Raw genomic sequence first — 15871 nt, 5'->3', positions numbered from 1 at the left:
CTAAAATTCTTCAATACATCATGACGAAACGCTGCGTTTCTGACACATCCGGGCAAAGAATTGCAAAAATCGTTTGAAGTTCTTATACAGTTACGCAAAACTCTCAAAACACATGATGTAACTCAAGAACTTGTCAAACAATGCATCGATTTCCAAGTCCAGCCAACTGTGAACCATTGTAATATTGTGCCGAGACTCGTGTGGATGTATGAAAACATCACTTTAAAAAGACATCTATTTGTTTTATATACTTAATTTTTATATCAAAAGAATCTAAAGAAAGTTGTTCAATGAGACAGAGCGATATGCAGTCATTAACAAACCCTTTCATTTCATGTAAGGCCCATCTCATAGCAATTTTCAAGTCGCTCTAACAATTAATGAATATAGCACAGACCAACTCTAAAAAATTATGCACTGCCTCTAACACTGGGCTTCTTACATCACTCGTTTCAAAATAATATACGCTACAGGCCCAAATTCTTATTAAATTACATTATCTACTTATTTCATATCTTTTCTGGTTTATAGGCCCTACCTACATGATTACATCAGTTATTAACAGCAATATTCCAACAAGTGCAGGTGAGAAAAATGGAAGCTTTAATGGTATGGCTGAGGAAAACCCGACATCTATTGAAAATAATTATTTGTTTAAAGTGGTCTTAACAATTTTAACTGTGATCTCTTTATGACATGTTTCTGCTTAAATGGACCCCATACTATTAAAAAAATTAAGAAACTGATTGGGAGAAGAGACAGCGATAGTCTACCAATATCAAAAGTTGATGTATGAACAGACACCACTATGAGATGGCCGGTGTGTGAGCAACAGACGAGGACTGGGAGGTAAATAAAGATATATGTAGGGCTGAATCAATTACAAGCTTAAACAGAACTTGAAAATTCATGAAGGTCATTCACAAAGAGGTGGAAAAGCATAGGTGAGAGTACATGATCATGAAGACTACCACTACAGATCATAAAGAGAATAAATGTAGCAGCGTTAGCAAACGCACATAAAAAATTAGACAAAAAGCAAGAAATTCGTTTATAGACACCTGTAAAGCTTCAGAAACTCAAATGCAATGGAGATAACAACAAAAGATTCTTTCAAAGTGCCACAAAAAGGATGACGAAACATTGAATACATATGAAAGAAAATTCCCAAAAAATCTTGCTTCATGAAAGATTTTCTGGTGTTACGAAATAGTGGGTTGGATTAGTAAGTTTAAAAGTATTAGGCAACTGGTTTCAAAACTTTACTAATAGTATTAGGTGTCAAGCACAGTAGACATCACGGAATCAATCTCTGAATGTGCATAGATATATCAAAGTTATGAAGATGTGCTTCCTAGAGCTGTTGGGCAAAAGAAGGAATGGCAGCGGTTGTGTTTGACGGTTGTGTGGTTGGGATTAACGTTGGGAAGAGGAATAGCAATTACATCAAGTGGTAATAACATGGGTAGCATAAAAAATAAGTATGAAAGACAATTTTTGGGAGAGTCAGGACTGATTAATGAAAATCTAATTTTGGAGAGGAAAAGTAATTTAACTTATTGACTGACTTATAAATAAAATACATGGAGTTACAGCAGCAAAGGCCATCAATACCATAAAACAAGTTAGTACAATCATCAACATTTTTTATAAACAATCTTAAACACTGTCAAAAAATAGTACTTCATAAAAGCTACACAATGGTGGCAAATATAAAATCCATGGGTCAGACATATGTGTTCAATTCCCAAACGACATAGGGCCTTTTTCCATCTCCTTTGCATATTATTGTAGACACATGGGAGAGCTGAATTGGTCATTCCCAACATTTTCCGACTACTGTCAATCAGAATCTCACATTAGACTTGCTAGGCCTCCTTTACTTTCATCTTGTTTGATAGGGTAAGTCTCTTACTGGCAACAGAGTCAATCTTTGTATAGCAATTGATCCAATGCCCTTTCCTAAGCTATCTGGCATTTGTTGTCTATTATACTTCGGTTGGCTGGTACCTATGACATATTAATGTCTATACCATGGCATAAGACTAACGATACCCATTTTAAAACTTCTAAAATGACTGGGTGCTTGATGCTAAAGCTTCCAGAGGTTGCAGTATACTTAGGAAGACACTAAAATTTACATCTGTTTCTTGCCTCCAAACAATAACTTTTGAAATGATAAAAACACCATATGACTGATAAAACAGGCTGCATAAAGAGCACTGCAATCACCATCTGGGAAAGCAGCTCCATACACATCATCATCTTAAGATTCAGTTATCAATGTATGCTGACTCTGTACCCTTGTGAACTGAAGCAAGCTCTAAACAGAAAATCTGCATTAATTCACCTGGTATCTCCCACTTCTTGAATTCAGAAATTTTCAACACAAAACTTCTGGTAGTCACCACAGAAGAGTTAGTGAAAATTTTAATGGGAATACATTACAGTTTGTTAAGTTTATTTTATTCAAAATCTCTTTTGTTCTGAAGGACAAGGATGATGGGATTTGAGGATGGTCCTGTAATGGTTAAAAGAAAGTTTGATCTCACTTTGATCGCAGGTAAGAATCCAAGAAGCCTCTGAAATCTCATCCAGCTAAGCCAGAATAGTCTGGAAGTGCAATTGCATCGAAGCTTGGCAGCATCCACCAATATACTCCCAACAAAACCATCATCAAGACCTTGGACTTCACACACTGGGCATTAAGATCAGCCAAACAAGAGTTAGAAGTGAGTGTACTCAAATATCAACCCAAGGCCTCTTGCTTCTCTAACACAATGAATCCTACATCCATTCACACAAATATCTGGATCTGTATGAACACCACTTTTTCAACGAAAACGTTAGTATCTCCTATCAAACTAAAACACAGTGATCTTGAACGATAGCATGTCTCCATATGGTGTCATAAACTTTTTCTAAAAAAAAAAAAAGACACTAACATGATGTTATTTAGAAATAAATCCCTTGCAAATAAACAACTCCATGTGGACAAGAACACCACTGGTGGAATTTTTATTTCTGAACCCACAATAGGCTGTGTTGTGCTCTAGATAAAACATGAGGCAAACATTTACCATCTTCTCCACAGTTTTAGTTGCTAATTATCAAGGGACTCTTTCTGATTTAACAAAGGGTAGCATTTGAAGTGTTTCCAGTGTGTGGGAAGGTATACTCAAAATATACCAAGTTTGTTTTCTGCAGCATATTTAGTCGGAGGGTATAGGATTTCTTTGGGCGGGAAGTGGATTCCTACCCAATTCAAATGCTCTCATGGGACATTGCAAGATTCTTTCCTGTCTGGATGAAATTAATTACTTTCCGCTCTTTGTGGCATTACATTAACTAGGGTTTGTCAGAATATTTCTTAGTTACACCAACAAAGAGATTGGAAAGCATGTCCAGCCACTAACTGGGAACCAGCAACTTTTCACTTTATTTCTACTGTTGGTTATCCACCAGAAACAAAATATCCTGCTTTTTCTGACCAGACCAAAGTAAAGGGAAGTTTTGCATTTACAGCCGATAGAAATATACACCAGCATCCTTTACGAGATTTCTTAATTTTCTGGCTGAATTATCATCTGGTCTTGGGTTATTCCACCTGCTAATGATCACTCCCTCTTCACAATCTACATTTACTGTAGTGACTATAGGTTTACCTAGGGATATATTGTTTTATTTTGCATCTATTGTATGGTAGTTTTAGCAAGTTAACTGTCAAAATATCAAATTACAGTGCAGTACCATAATTCACTCTTCTTTCATCATTTATTAGCCTTTGATATTTAAAGTTTCTCCTTGGGTAGTTCATCACTAGAGGAGCATAAATCAAACTCTCTGTAGAGTTCAAGCTGGAATGAAGGAGCCAGTCAACTAGAACTCTACCAAGAGAAGAAAAAGCCAGTAATTTTGAATTTTCTTGTACTGATCCCACTACTGCAAGCAATTGATGGTCGAAGGAACGTTGCAAGCACCCTTTAGTAATGCCTACAGTTCACAGAGTGAGACACACTAACAGCACTAACTCCCTAACGGAGACGTACATAATGTAGGACTCTTGGGTTTCAACACAGGAACGAATGACAAGAGTTCTAGAGCCACATCGCATCTAGGTGTCATATGTAGAGAGGGGATATTCATTCGAATGCAAGTATACATAATTGGGATAAATAAGCAGATCCCTAAGAGAGACTAGAATATGTGAGAATAGAGAGAATTTTGGGGAGGTTTGCTCTAAAAGGTGCTCGAGTGTTTAAAGATGTATATCAAAAATAAGTACTGTCCATGACTAAACTCAACCCACATCAGTTTGCAAGCATGTACAGAGGAGATGGAATATCAAACTGATGGATACAACAGAAAAAACTGGAGTAGTTGGAGGTTTCCCCTGACCATTCCATTATGTATCTGGTTTAAGCGAAAGCGAAAATTAGAGGTATATCTAATGGGAGAGAGAAGCACTTTTTAGATGCACTTACCTCTACAACCCTTGGATCTGAGTGGGGAATAATTGAAGTCACCTCCTTCTTCAGTGTATTTGGTTCGAATCTTACCAAGGAAGGTGGAAGCTTTTTCAATTTATTTCCACTCGGATTCAAGCCCGTGCAGGTCATGGCCGGACCCATCTATCTATCTATCTATATAATACAAATACATATTGTATGTGTGTACTTTTCTCCTCAAAATAAAAGAATTGCTTTTTAAACGGTATTACAATGAGTTTTAACCATTTCAGATATATTACAATCATTAATCCAGAGCTCGACAAACAAATCTGAAAATATATAGGTTGGTATATCTTAGAGAGAGAGAGAGAGAGAGAGAGAGAGAGAGAGAGAGAGAGAGAGAGAGAGAGAGAGAGAGAGAGAGAGAGAGAGAGAGATTCTGCTTTTCTTTTTCTATCTGCACCTCCCAACAATTCATTCCAGTCAACGCCAAAGACCTTGACTTCTCTTCCATAGCGACCTTCCTTTGCATCCCTATTACGGGTAATCCTACCCTTCTTGCCGTCTTGAATTTTTTCCTATTCACTCTGAGGAGTGTCGAGGACAAGCGAGAGACACCTCAAAAGCCCCTAATTTCGCCAAATCCCCATCTTTTCTCACGTCTGTTCCAGTCATCTCGTTCTTAAATCTCATTCTCGAAAGCCTCAATTTTGCTCTAGGTAAGCCAGTTTATGGGATCAACATTATTCTTTAAAAGGAGAAGAACGTCGTTTTTAAGTTACGTAAAGAAGAGTACTACATTAAAATTCCATTTACTCATAAAATAAAAGCTAATGTTGCAAAAAAATTATAGTAAATATTTACTTCTGAAACTTTAGGTTTTCTAAAGCTGAAGGACTTTTTTGTAAACATCCGAGATATTTAAATAGAGCATATTTATTACATAGCTAATACAGAAAAAACAATAACTCTACTTTTCATCACAAGCTATATACTACCGAACTGATTCCTGCCACATTCCGAGTATTCAAAATTAAAATTAAAACCTGTATTGATTACAAACCATGTTAAATTACAATTTCTCTCTCTCTCTCTCTATCTTATACACACATGCAGACTAAAGGTGGTTTTACGGGGCCATGCTTGTCTTAAAAGACACCTTTCTTTGAATTTACACGTAAAAACTACAAGACCTCAACAAATCTTTCAAATCAAGCACACTACCACTGCAAGTGCTACTGAGGCATCATCACCTCTAGCTACGAGGGAAGGTTGGTGCCAGAAGCACTAGATTGAAAGAAAATAAATCCTTTCTGTAGATTTCGCCACAACATAAATACATAAGTTTAAAGCTGAAAAACAAAATTGTGCACCTCAAAATTCATTCAGAAAGCAAAAAAAAAAAAAAAAAAAAGCGAATTCTTTCCGAGGGAAAAACCATGTGAATTCCATGAGTCTCAATGGCTCTGACAACATAGAAGAAAAAAAGATATAATAAACAAAAAATACCAACATAAAAATCCCATTATAGGAGAAATCAAGTTTTACCTACCCCATTTCCTGAAATAACGTACGGAAAGGTCTTCATTAAATGAACTGCGAACAAAAGAAGTAGAACTAAATTCCTTTGTGCGGGAAGTGGAATAAAAATAGACCAAGAAATCTGTCTACCCTTTATAACATTTATAACATCTATTAAGGATTTGGATGTGTTCCTTGACTACTCCGAAGTAAACGTCATAAATTATGAGTTTTACTCTAAAAATTCTACCACATGAGCACATCTTAAGACGTCTTACTGGGAAATTTCCATGAGATCTGGAAATGAAGAATATATCCACGGCTTTTACATACATACATACATACATATCACATATAAATATATACATATACATATATGTATATATATATATATATATTATATATATATATATATATATATATATATATATATATATATATATATATATATATATATATTTATATAAACAAACAAACAATCTGCACAAGATAAATTTACAAGAAATTTTTCATATCCGCCTGATTCTTTATAAAATAAAAGAGTACTACTCGCAGAAATAGTGCATATGTTTCATTTTCGCGTACATACTAGGATACTAATCTCAGTACTTGTAATTTCTTTGAATATACGACAATTAAATGCTTGATTTCAACAACAAAATGGTTAGGATTACTTACACCGGTATGACCAAACGTTAGTGTCCCCGAGGATCTGTCTGCAGGGTGTCCTCAGGAGTATTTTCTATGTATGGGAGCAACACATTAGCTCACGGATATCATCCATATCAATGTAAACGGTAGTAAATGATGTCGGGGTGACATCACGGAGTCCGAGGGCATAAGATTCATTAGGCATAGTCAAACATTTATAGGTCAATATTCAAATTTTTTTTATATTTTGATTATGACAGACAAACAAAATGTAAGAAATAGTTTTGTTTTAATGCTGTATATGCAAAATATATAGGCCTACAAATTTTGAGTGTTGAAATATAAGCCTTTTCAAACCGAAAAAAACGTGTAGGCCGAGTTACAGGAAAAAATTAATTTCACAACTCTGGAAAAAAAATACATACGAAAGAACGGTTATAATTTTAATATCCTTAAAATGGGATGATATTTGGAATGGCCACCAGGATACGCATTACCCACATAGTATCCATTAGCAAGTGACTCGTTCGTTTGTTTTATATCAAGCCAGCCTTGTGCAGGAACGGGCTCTTGCTATGGCAACCCGTAACCGAGTGACAGAAACGGTTAGTCCGTCATAATGGCACAGCAGTTGCCAGATACCGCTGGCCAAATACTGCCAGATGCCTTTTGTCTGATACATTAAAGGAACTGATGCAATAAATATGTTGTATTCCGATGGTACGTATATGTATATGTATGTGTATATAAGTGTATATATATATATATATGTATATATATACAGTATATATACATATATATAAACATATATATATTCTACATTGCTAATACGACTTGTTTGTTGCCTTTTTTCTTATTTATTGTTAATTTAAGTCAGCCATGTGCTGTTACTGGTGCTTGGTCTTAGAACAGCCGGTATCTACCCTTATTAGATCTCTCCTGTTCATGAGGGTACAACTTCCTTTGATCTGGTTTATCATATTTGAAGGTTCCCTTATACGGCCATATCTACTATGTTCAGGTATGATTCTTGTAAGGGCTTCTATTTTTGAAAGACGTATTTGCGATTACTGATGTTTAAATAGAAAACCACCTGTATCATAAATAAGGCTGTTTTTCAATGTGACACAGATTAGCTGAAATAAATACAGCTTTAATTCCATTTTTATGGAGTTAAACCCAAGCGATGGCTCAAATAAAAATCTTCTTTATCGCGGTGATCTGAAGAACGAGGATTCCGTAGGATTCATCATCGCATTCTGAAGACACGTGTCTACCAGAGAGAGAGAGAGAGAGAGAGAGAGAGAGAGAGAGAGAGAGAGAGAGAGAGAGAGAGAGAGAGAGAGTGTCATTACTGTTTGAAAATCTAATAATTTTTGAATACGGTCTTTCAGCTGACCACACCAGTACTCGTGAACCTTTATATTTTTATTGCTTTTAAATATATATCTTCATATTCTTACTCCTCCAACATTCTAACCTGTTATAAAAATTAATTTTATTTTTATATTCACTTTATTCTGGGTTTTCAAGTTTTTGTAGTGTTTTTCGACATAAAAGACTGCGAATAAATTACGCTTTTTACTGCTATGGTATTATTTTAGCTTGGCAAGATGTTCACGTGCAATAATAACAGGGTTTATGGGCCTGAATACGTATTCAAAAATTTTTCGGGAATAAATAAGCTGGACGGGTACCGATGTTTTAATCCACGTACTGACAACTGCACATTCTTAGACAGCTCCAAAGCGTTAACTATGTGTAGCCGAACAAACGTCATTTAACAGACCTACTGTACTGTAATAGAAGAGATTTTATATGTAACTTGTTATTTAGCAAAGTACTCATTAGTTTGCAAATATGAATATTTACCATTGCCTCTTTCCAACCTTATCGAAAGAGGACACCTCTTTCAATTCGTTTCTTTAGGAAGAAAGTATGGAGTTTTATTATAAAGCTAATTATAAATTGTTTTAGTCATAAATCGGTCCATTCAAGAAACCTCTACCGATAAATCTTTTATATTAAAACATTCCATATAAAAAAGGCTAGTAGATTTGATTAATCCTTTAAATCTACATGTGAACAAATCGCATCTGTTTTTACTCAGATTTTTTATAATGTTTAATACCAATTGAAAAGATTCTGTTGAACAAGTGTTCCCTGATTTCAGCTGGTTAAGTTAATTTCGATAAACATGCATTTGTAAAATGAGTAGAAAGTTTCAGACGGATGCGAGATGTTGAATCGTAATTACACTAAAACAGAATTAAAAGTTTATGAGAATAAATAAGCAATGGGAACCACATTCATTTTTTCTCAAGATCGGAGGTGCCGCAGACACGGTAACGAAGCATTTTGCCGTGAACGGAGAACCGTATATTGTGAAAGTCTGATTAGGTCATCCGGAAGGATAGGGCAGAGTTGAATTACGGCGTATCAAAAATTACAAGCAACATGACATCGTTTATGACATTAATCACTAATTTTTTGAGATATGATGAATAAAAAATATAATCTTGAAATAAGGAACTGTAAATAAAGAAACATTAAGAGCTCACAAGAACTAAAGAAAATATCAGGAAAGCACTAAAAACAAATAAGCAAGACATTGAAAAAGTAAACTCAAAACAAAAGGAACAATACTGATGATGAAATGGTGGATAATCATGCTGGGGTTGAACGACAACAAATAGTCACACAGATATCAAGAGAGATTGCTCGATATACCAGGAAAACCATACTACTGTGTGTGTGTGTGTGTGTGTGTGTGTGTGTGTGTGTGTGTGTGTGTGTGTGTGTGTGCGTGCGCGCGTGTATTGAGATGTATCACAGGAAAAATTAAATATATAAATCCTGACCAGTTTCGTCTTTAGTCAACTAAGGCACTTCAGCATATATACATCATTCTCTGGTGATTTCCAGCATACAAACACACACACATATATATATATATGTATGTATATATATATATATATATATATATATATATATATATATATATATATATATATATATATATATATATATATATATATATATATATATATATATATATATATATATATATATATATATATATATATAGAGAGAGAGAGAGAGAGAGAGAGAGAGAGAGAGAGAGAGAATGACACTTTGCCAAAACCAAATCCCAGCCGATTTCTCACACCCTCTATTTTTATACTTACTGACGAAAAAAGAGGGAGAACCTCGCCGCGAGGCCTTATTTTCTTCTGCCACTCTACCAAATGTCAATGTTATTCTACCTCGGAAGACAAGCTTCAAGAACACACTGGCAATGTATCACGTGTTAAATTTTCATCTTTCTTTTAAAGGCAAATGTGTTACGCCTACCAGAGAAATTATTCATGTCGGACATTTATTCTCTAAAAATAAAACATGATTCTTTGACACCTTCACTTACGCACAGCTAGTGCTTAAGACTGCTTAAGTAAATTTCATGAATCTCAGTATGAAAACATACAAAACAAAACAGAAAGGAGTGCAACGCAGCTCACGTTTTAATTTAAGAATGCATTTCCCAGTTGTGGAAAATACTGTAAAAAGCGCAGCAGCTAAGCATCTGATTACTAAAATTAATAATATTTGGTATTATTGAAGGAATTTTCACTTGGAACACTCATTATACTGTAGGTCTGAGAGTAGCTGTCGTTACCCTACAACAAATAATGAGGTATTGATCTTTAAAAAGAGTTACAATGTAAGTGAAAAAAAACCCATTTGAAAACTGTATGCAGAGACAAAATACTAGTGCTAAAAATAACCTTTTTATATGACAGACTAACTGCCGGATTACTTTTGTTTCCAGAATTACGCGGTATAAAGGAAACTCCCCCTTACATGGAAACAAATCTAATAAACTTTCTGACTTCCAGACAACATTATTACGTCGCTGTCTATAAACTCTGGTATTAAGTCCTTTCTCCTTTCATTCCACCTACGATTTAGGAAACAACGACGGCAAATATCTTCCCTGCCAACAATGTTACTCGTCAGGTAATGGACTATAATAGTTGTTCAACCGACTGTAACTTTGATTTAAGCACTTTAAATACTGGATAACAGGTGTGTCCATGTGGTAACAAGAACACAGAAGTCTATAAAGAATTATTGGTATTCATTAAATTAAAAGTTTATTTGCAAACAATTGCTCTTTCGTATACGGGTCGGTAGGAAATAATAGCAAGTTCAGGTTAGAGAAGACGAATGTTAACTCGACCACACGGCAAGACGGAGGAAATAAGGTGTTTCTAAAGAGAAGACGCGAGTCTCAAAACTGGTAAAGAACCTAAGGTAACTGGGTGTGTAAAACGCTAGGAGGAAACTTAAATGTCGATGGACACCAAAATGGGAATATATTAAGATACTGTTAAGCCAGTTCTTTTAAACGGAACTGAAATGTGGCAAATGAAAAAAAGGCCGAAGTTGATGTGATGAGGTGTTCGCAAAGCAAAGGTAACTTGAAAGAATTGAAAGGATGAAAAGGTGGAGATACGTAGACGTGTAGGTAGTAAAACGGCTAGCATAAAAGACTGGAGCAGTATCATTTGAGGTGTTTAGATCATGAGGAATGAATGAAAGGCAATAGGTTAGGGAAGAGCGCACGATTTGAAAGTGACTGCGGGAGGCGAAGAGGGAGACCTAGATAGAGCTGGCTGGATAGCGTGAATAAGAAACAGGAAAAGATGAGCCTTAACAACTAGGAAGCGTGAGAACCCGTGCAAGATTGCTGCGAAGGGCAGTATGAGGGTGTATAAAGCCAGTAATATGGTAGAAATTTTCTGCACAAGCTGTATATCGAAATTCAGCAGTACGAAACTGCTTGAGGAAACGGCTTCAGTTGAAAAAGCACACACATGTATAAGTGTGTGTACCTATGTGCATTCTGAAAGTGATATGACTGCTGTGAATTAATGTTTCCAACAAAGGAAATTCATATTAGTTACTATGTTTGGGAAAGGTAATAATGAGTACCATTTAATTATAGAGAAGAGTAAAATAACGAATGTAACGATGGTTGGTGCATAGCTAATCACTGTACGACTGCGAGACTGGACGAGACTTTTAGCTGTAGAAGAAGCTTCAGAACATAATGAATAAAAGCCAGTTTTATACAAAAAAGCGATGCGATCGTAAAGCAAGTTAACTAAAATTAACTAAAAGCTAGGCCAAAGTTTCAAGATGTGAAAGTGAAAGGTACAGATGGGAAGTGTACATCGTTAAAAGTGTAAGGTTACTGGGTTACCAACGAGGTCTTCAGGTAAAAGTTACAGAAGGGAGTTCCTCGCTGGCTGAGCCGGTTCCGTTCTCAGCTACCACTCTGTTAGTCGCGAGTTCGATTCTCCGAACGGCCAGTGAAGAACAAGAGGAATTTGTTTCTGGTGATAGAAATTCATTTCTCGCTATAATGTGGTTCGGATTCCACAATAAGCTGTAGGTCCCGTTGCTAGGTAACCAATTGGTTCTTAGCCACGTAAAAATAAATCTAATCCTTCGGGCCAGCCCTAGGAGAGCTGTTAATCAGCTCAGTGGTCTGGTTAAACTAAGATATATACTTACTACTGCACAGGAGGGAGGAATAATGAATTAGATGAGTCAAGGAAAAATTGTGAGTGTTAGGTGACCATCTGCAAGAAAGAACAGAGGATCATGTACAAATACGCAAGATGAAAACACGGTTGTCAGGGTTGAGAGGAGAGAGAGAGAGGGAGAGAGAGAGAGAGAGTTACTTGAAAAATTGGAAGGGAAGTTATTATGTCCAATGACTTGTACAAACCTGCCACTTTTATCAATATGGCTCATTTGTCTTAGAAATGCAAGAAATTCCGATTAACATTACGCTTGTTTACGAATTTTCATTTCTCTACGGTAAAATCAATAAAACACATCTTTGTTCTTTTATATATAAAAGATGCATATCAATTTACTTATTACCTTCATAAACAGACTTTCATGTATAAAAGGTGTACGCATGTGCCTACCGAAAAGGCAAATGTAGTCACAAAAATACACGTCGAAACCCAGACAAAATCTCACAAAAAGATATAAATAAATACAGCAACGGGAAGTAAGTCAAGAGCGATTGGATCCCTCGAAAGCGCAGGCGTTGGGACTTCACCAGCCCCAACGACTCTTCCCGAGTTGAACTGTCAAAGACAGTATGGCGGAGCATCTGGCCCGCATCGGTCGTGATTCCCTTTACGACTCTCACCCAAAGAGCCGCGTCACATGCGCTCTCACGCCACGTGCGCCTCAAGAAATCGTTTCCTGATCGAAAACGTTCTGCAATCCCGCTAAATTTACACATTTTCTCTTCTTGCTTGAGATTACGGACGCCAGTTTTACAATTTATGCCAGCCATCATTTCATATAATATCGTCACCTTTCACTGCCATTTCCTGGATATGAATCAAAACTAGTCAACTTATTGCCAATCCAAAAACTAACACCTGAAGTGTTTAAGAATATAAATAAGTTTAAATAATACAGTTTAATGAGGCATACAAATTGTACCAGAACTGGAGAATCGATTAAAAATGCATAAGCAAATAAACATCCATTGTACAAGCAGGGAGTTATACTAACAACAGCACACCAATCAGTTCCCAACACTCAAACCCGACAGAACTAAATGCACTAGACTACTAATTAATGAAAACGAAAATGGGCGGAACTTCCGTACGCTCTAAGCCAGTGCCCCAATTTCGGCTACGCCTTCTCCTACTCTTCTGCTTCAGGTGAGATATTATCATATTCATGGTTTTTTTTTTTTTTTTTTTTTGTTAAATCTTATTTTCATCCAATAGGAAACCTTGGTAATTCCCTCTTACTATCCATACTAGCGTCAGTTAGGATACACTGACTAACTATAAACAATTCAAACTATTTCTATCAATGTTGGTCATGATGCTAAGTACGTTTCAATCTCGTCATACATTAAAGAAAAAAAACACTGTGTAGCTGAATGTACTTAAAGTGAGTACATGTTCATCGCAGCCTTCATAAAATTAACATAAACAATGTAATTGCATGTACAATATATATATATATATATATATATATATATATATATATATATATATATATATATATATATATATATATATATATATATATATATATATATATATATATATCTGTATAAGTGCTAATGCTACTTTCACTTCCTAAAGTGAAGGTAGCATTACCGATCAGAAATCAACATGGTGCAAAATGGATTAACATGACAAAGTATGTACCTGAGTATCTATTTACGATAATTAATCAATATATAACTTCCCCTCCAAGTGTGTTTACCTTCTATAACATAACTTATCGCCACTGAGGATTTTATTTTTTGATAAACTGAAATATGCTTTTAATTTTCTTGTAATAAAGCTAATCAAGTACACACGCACACACATATAATATATTGAGCAGTATATGTATACATATTATGTATACATATACTGCTCAATAATGTTTCTGCTTCTTAAAATAAAGACATTTAAAAATATTTGGAATACCATGATACGATGATAGTAATCGACGCAAATGAAGACAAACCTCTTAATGACAACAGTATTAATAAAAAGAGCTTAGTAGTAGTGAATTATATTCCCAACGATTTCGAGATATCACTTACGGGTTCCTTATAAAAGGACCATATCACCTCCTCCTCCTCCTCCTCCTCCTACTACTACTACTACTACTACTAATGGCGTTTACAAGCCCGGGGAAAATTTTATTTACAAATTTTCTTTCAAATACCGTGTCGCGAAAACTACTGTACTTCAAGAGTCTTTGCGAAATATTACTGGGAGTCTTGAACATGGCAAAACTGAGTTCCAATATAATAATATCAGATAAACGGCAATGAACTTTTAAACAAATGATACAGGGACTATTGAGCCTGATACTCCACACGTTTCGGAGACACAGAAAAAATTATTTGTTGCTTTTCAACATGTTTCATATAATTTTATTTATGAGGGCTATAAAGTTTTTTCCGCAGTTTCTGAAATATCTACTTCGTTATTCCATAAACATCTCCCATGAGAATCAGAAAACATTTAACGCACGAGTCCCAGTGAAGAATGTGCTCGTAAATTCCTGAGAAGGCGTTTCAAGTCTAAGTAAAAAAATGAATAACAAAAATGAATTCCTTGAAAATATAAATTAACCAGTCCTAAAAGTAATTTAATTTAGTTCCCTAAATGATTTTAATTTATTCCATGAAAATTACGTCATATTAACGTCCAAATGGATTCAATTATTTTAGAGGAATCCAAAACATATTTCATTTATGAGCCCTTGAAAAACAGCTTACAGTATAAGGCAATGAATCAATGCTAATTTTGAAATTAAAGAAACATCTTCAATATATATCAGAAAAAGGACCTCTTTATCAGTCACCATAGTTTCTCCTTTAGAGACCGTAGTTATTATTAGTATCACTACAATTTATCATTACGAACATGAACTGTTTAAAAATAAGACTAAAGGACTTTCATTTGGAAAAAGTAGTTATACTGAATACAATGCCCATACGCCAAAAAGTGCAAAAAAAAAAAACTCAAAATAATAAGATTTTAATAAAAATATAAAAATCTTTACTACCCATAATTAAAAATTAATAAAGTAATAACATTGCATATATGTAATACTTGAGTGAACTGACGCAAGGCAACAAGGCACCTAAGATAAACTGGCAGTCACACAGGGGCACACCTCTTCCAATATATTTAGCAAAACCTGATTGGAAGGTACGACTGTGGAGCACCCTCAGCAAAGTTGTAGTTCGAAAGATTCATAATTCAATCTATCCAACAGTTCATTAAAGATTTGTTAAAGAATACGATCCAAGGTCAGATGACACATCACCCCTAACAATCTGCAGCCCTATTCAGCTGTACCTATAATCACAAACAATATTTACTAAGTGATATTAGTAGGTGTCGGAGTATGTATACGTGTTTTTAGGAAACAAAAATTATTATGCATACAAACACATATACTACCGAGCGCTGGGGTCGGATCTGCGTTGTTCGTGGCTGCATGCAATTCACCTGTCAACCCAGCTGTGATGGGAACTACCATCAACTAGTGTCGAGAAAAAAATGGCATTGGGCTAGCAACCTTATCCATTAAAAGTTGCTGAAAACCAGAGGTTCTATACCTCTACAAAAGGAAAAAGGTGTATGTATATATATATATATATATATATATATATATATATATATATATAT

General features: G+C 35.2%; 2 protein-coding genes across 2 annotated transcripts in view; one reads left to right on the top strand and one right to left on the bottom strand.

Annotated features, from left to right (window-relative positions):
• LOC136835369 (broad-complex core protein isoforms 1/2/3/4/5-like) overlaps positions 1 to 15871 on the bottom strand; it is a 946407-nt gene that overhangs the window by 681823 nt on the left and 248713 nt on the right. The window lies entirely within an intron of this gene.
• Positions 12802 to 15871, top strand: part of LOC136835372 (gamma-aminobutyric acid receptor subunit alpha-2) — a 233899-nt gene continuing 230829 nt past the window's right edge. Inside the window, exon 1 of the mRNA XM_067098832.1 lies at positions 12802 to 13381. The gene's annotated coding sequence lies outside the window, so the exon portion shown is untranslated. The remainder of the gene's footprint in view (positions 13382 to 15871) is intronic.

The sequence above is a fragment of the Macrobrachium rosenbergii genome, chromosome 55 (genome assembly GCF_040412425.1).
Source record: "Macrobrachium rosenbergii isolate ZJJX-2024 chromosome 55, ASM4041242v1, whole genome shotgun sequence".
NCBI classification, from domain to species: Eukaryota; Metazoa; Arthropoda; class Malacostraca; order Decapoda; family Palaemonidae; genus Macrobrachium; species Macrobrachium rosenbergii.
This window is presented reverse-complemented; position numbering and strand designations above follow the sequence as displayed.